This window comes from Mastomys coucha, unplaced genomic scaffold (assembly GCF_008632895.1).
Source record: "Mastomys coucha isolate ucsf_1 unplaced genomic scaffold, UCSF_Mcou_1 pScaffold21, whole genome shotgun sequence".
NCBI classification, from domain to species: Eukaryota; Metazoa; Chordata; class Mammalia; order Rodentia; family Muridae; genus Mastomys; species Mastomys coucha.
Window position 1 is genome coordinate 155,524,516 of NW_022196904.1, and position 4,801 is coordinate 155,529,316.

Here is a 4,801-nt window from a genome sequence, read left to right on the forward strand (position 1 = left end):
GGGAAAACCGTAATCAGAATATATAATATGAAAAAAATCTATTTTCAATAAGGACAATAACTGGTTTCCATGAAGGGTTTTCATGCATCTTTAATTTTGGTCTAACTAACCACCCCTCTTCCTTCCTTTCCTCAACCATGAGCATCCTATTGTAGTTTTTTGAGACAGGGTCTTATGTTCTCCAGGCTGAGCTCAAATCCCTTATGTAGCTAAAACTGGCCTTGCAAACATTTTCCCCCAAGATTTTAATTTTTATTTACATGTATGTGTGTGTGTGTGTGTCTATGTATATATGCTACATGTTCCTGGATGTCCACAGTGACAAAAAGAGGGTATTGGATGTCCAGGGGTTGCAGTTAGCAGTGTCTGTGAACTGCACAAAGTGGGTGCTAGGAATAAAGTCTGATCCTCTGGAAGAGCATCAAACACTCTTGACCACCCACCGTGGCATATCTTCAGCCCCCAGAACTTTTGACCCCCCTGCCTCCACCTCCAAAGAACTGGCATTACAGGCCTACACCACCAAGATCAGCTCTTTTTATTGTTTGAGGCAGGGTCTCAGCCTGTAGCCCAGGCTGTCCTGGAAGTCACTGTGCACCTACACTCGTGGTAATCCCCCTGCTTCAGGCTAGTGCCTTCTGCTTCAGGTGGGGATCCTCCTGTTTGCCAAGTGCTAGCATTACTTTGCAAGTGCTTTGCAACACCACACCTGGCTTATTGTTTGAATTAAATGACTTCTCACTTCTTCTAACTGGCCCTACTGAAGACTATGCCTTTGGGACGGTAGCTATATAGGTGACCCTGAGTGGTCCCTCCTGGGAGTCTTCAGCCTTCCCCACATGAACCTCACTTCCCCAAACTTCTGGGGGATCTCTCTCTTTTTCTTCCAAGCTTCCCTTGGGATTCCTTCCCTCTTCATGTCACAGCCTCGGAAGTGGCTGCCTGCATGGGCTCCTTCCCCTCCAGTTCTGTAGATCCCTGTGCTTCAGGCACAGCCAGAGCTATTAATAGTCTCCCCCCACCCCCTTTCTTTCCTCTTCAGCAGCCTTCCACTTCCTCTGAAGGCAGAGATAGCCACTGGATCCAAGAAATCATTAACCCTCCTCTGCCCCCTCTCTGAGCAGGAAGAAAGAGAAGGTCTTGATTCTCCTCCAGAAAGGAAGGGAATGGCACTGTCATCTCTAGGCTCTCAATTGCTCTCCTGCCTTGCTGCTCAGTGTGTATCCTTTTCTCTGTCCCTCTTGGGGTCCCAGGGCTTTGTTTGTATACTTAAATAGCATTCCTTCAGACTTGGGTCATTTTCTACCTTTTGGTATAACCTGCAACTTTCTTCTTCTTTTTTTTTTAATTTTATTCTATGTGTATGAATGTTTTTGCTTGAACATTTTTATGTGCATCATGCTAATGCCTAGTGCCTGAGGAGGTCAGGAAAGAGTGTCAGATCCTCTGGAACTGGAGCTACAGATGTTTTTGAGTCCTCATGTAGATGCTGGGAACCAAACCCAGGTCCTCAGCTGTTGAGGTTTGGTCTGTTACTATGTATTGTATTGCTAAATTCTGTATCTCAAGGTCTAGTTGCCTCAGAGGAGTGAATTCTCCATGTAAACCAGCAAACCTTGCTCTTTAATTTAAAACTATTGGTTGAATAAAGATGCCTACAGCCTGTAGCTGGGCAGAAGAGAGGTGGGTGGGGCTTCGTTTCCTCAGCTTGGGGTCTGCAGCATAGACCAATAGGGAGGAAGAAGGAGGCATATAGTGTAGGTGGCCGGTGAGCCCATGGCCACAAGGGCTGGCCAGTTAGAGTAGGAACAGTCCAGGCAAAATATGGCAAGTGATATCTCGGGATTATTGATGGGGAAGTTGGCAAAATAACACAGAGGGTTGATACCTGCCCAGCTTTAGTGCTTTAAGGCTTATTGTAAATAATAAGGTTTCATGTCTCTTATTTGGGAACTAAATGATCTAAGGTGCGATAGGGGATAGAAACCCCCAATATTATTTACTATAGCACTCTGCAAAAGCAACCAATAAGTACTCATAACCACTGAGCCATCTCACCACATGCATGCTTCTGTGTAGTGCAAGAATGGAAGGAGGAGGTGGAGCTAGCCTTCTCCAGCCTCAGCACTCAGGATGTTTTACAAGGGGGTGGGAGGTGTGGGGGTGGAGGGGGGGTTGGGGGGTGGAGGGTATCTAATCAGCAAGTTCCTGGCTGGGTCCAAGAGGAGGCAGATTGGAGGGTGTTTTGTGGAACCTGATGGGTTGTGGGTGGACTAGCAAGTTAAGGTCCAGCAGGACGAGGTGGACACACTTTAGATGGCCGATGCAGTACCTGGTGGCATCATGTACGTCTCATGATAGTTACTGTCATGTGTGAAAAGTGGCATCTTGAATTGTGCAATGCAAAGTCTGGGCAGCTTTGCATCACAATTTTAACTCTTGCTAAGCAGGGTGGCATACCTGCAATCCAAGCATTTGGGAGGCAGAGGCAGGAGGATTGTTTTAAACTCAGTCAGTCTGGGCTATAAATAGCAAGTCTCAAATGGTAATTCTAAGTCTAAACTTAGTTGCTTCTGTTGTTTTTTATTCGAGGAGGTTTTAGGGTCTCTCTTTTTCTTATTTAAGCAAACGGTTTTGGTGTTGTACAGCTCTAGTCTTAAGTCTGGCTGCTTTAGCTGGCCCTGGAGGTTGGGAGAAGGGAAAGTGCTTAGGTCATTCAGTGACTTTCAAATTCTCCCGCAGGGAATATGGTGGCTGCTTCCCACTTCCTCTTTGGCAGGTGGGGCCTGTGGAACTTCTGTCACTGGGTCTGGTTCTGCGTGTCAGACTCTGTCCTCCAAGGGAAACCCCGTTTTACCTACCCCAAAAGCACCTGAGAGGCATGCGCAATGACTGTGGCTCCTTGGCAGAGTTGCTTGCAATTTCCTAGCGGCTTCTACCTTTAAGAGGTGTGCCCATCAGCAAACTGCCCAAGGGAAAAGCTAGCTGTTTTGAAAGCTGATGAATAAAGAGGGCCTTCATTAGCAGCTGCTGGGTGGTGGTTACTTAAGGGCTCCCATAGAGCCTGTGGGTCTAGGGGTGGGCCTTTCTTAGCTTAGAGGCACACCTCACCAGCTGGCTTTTAAATTCACAGCAGGACCTGCTTCCTCTGTACCTATCCGCAGGCAGCTGGCACTTAAGTGTGTGATCTTGTAAGGGGAAATAGAAGGTGTTTGTTCAAACAAGTCTTGGGAATCAGATGAAGGCAACTGACTTCGGAGAACTAGGAGGCTGGATTTAAGAAATATTTATAAAAATGTTCACAAGCCAAGTAGCATGCTAGAATCAGCCAATTGGCTGCAAGAATTCTGTTACTCATACAGCACCTGTAAATCTTCACTAGTCAAGTCGAAGTCTGGGCTCCTTAGTTACAAAACACAGCATTTCTGACTTAAAACACCTGTAGCAGATGTGATTTCAACTCAGGACCTGACCTAATGAAGAATTTAGAATTGTTCACTTTCTTCCCTGAGTTTACACACTGAGTGGTTCTAACTTTCTCTAGCCTCTTCTAGATATGCCAAATGCTCATCATAAATAAATAAAAATATTCTATTTTCAGCAGGGCAGTGGTGGCACACGCCTTTAATCCCAGCATTTGGGAGGCAGAGGCAGGAGGATTTCTGAGTTTGAGGCCAGCCTGGTCTACAAAGTGAGTTCCAGGACAGCCAGGGCTACACAGAGAAACCCTGTCTTGAAAAAAAACAAACAAAAAAAAATGTATTTTGAACATTATAACATTTGTAAAAATAAAAAATAAGTGAACAAAATCCTTTTGATCACAGAAATTCCATGTTCAGTTCAACATGGAGTCAAGTGATTCTGTTTCTCTTTTTGTTTTTCTCCATGTCTCCCCATTCACAATACAGAGCAGGCTCAGTAGCCCAGGCTGAGGCGTTCATAGGGCAGGCTTATTCTGCCTCCTCTTTCTATACAGTCAGTGTAGGAACACAGCCTGTGGTGAGAACAAAGAAGTTTCTTTTTAGAGGTTTATCTGTATCAGTGTTTTGCTTTGTGTGTGTGTGTGTGTGTGTGTGTGTGTATGTATGTGTCTGTGTGATGTGTGTGGGCACATGCCAGTGTGCTTGTGTTCATGCCTGGTGCCAAAAGAGAGTGTCATATCCCAAGAACTGGAGTAACAGAGGTTTATGAGCTGCCCCATGGTGCTAGGAACTGCTGAGCCATTCCTCCACCTGTCTTGTTTTTTTTTTTGTTTTGTTTTGTTTTTTGTTTTGTTTTTTTGAGACAGGATCTTACTATGTAGCCTTGGTTGTTCTGACTCGATAACTAAACAAAGCTAGCTTCAAAACTCAAGAAATCCACCTGCCTCTGCCTCCTGAATGATATATACATACATACATATATACATACTTACACACACACACACACACACACCACACATACACACACACAGACAATGTATGCCTGTTGTGTAACAGTTTCCTCTGAGAGTAAAACATCCTGTTAGATCCTTAAACAGGAAGGTGAAAGACTCAAAACTAGCTTCAGGAAGTCCCTGAAACTGACTAGATTCACCAGGCCCCTCCCTGCAAGAGTAAACAATAAAAGTTGAGAGTCCCTCTCAGATAAGATGCAATGAAGACTCTGAGACCTGACCAGCTACTTGGGAGGAACAGAAACCAGCAGCAGAGGTATAGACCAGAGTCTCTTGGAAAAGACACTCGCCAACCTTTTGAGCTGCCTGCAGGCTCTGCAGCAGGGTCTGGGTTTCCCAGCGTTTGGGAGGTGTCACCCATGCTAC

At 45.4% G+C, this 4,801-nt stretch overlaps 1 non-coding gene across 1 annotated transcript; it reads right to left on the reverse strand.

Annotated features, from left to right (window-relative positions):
- Positions 1–3,883: 3,883 nt before the first annotated feature.
- LOC116104332 lies at positions 3,884–4,016 on the reverse strand. Its single transcript, XR_004123837.1, has one exon. It is a non-coding gene; the product is annotated as a small nucleolar RNA SNORA51 (small nucleolar RNA).
- Between the last annotated feature and the right edge of the window lie 785 nt (positions 4,017–4,801).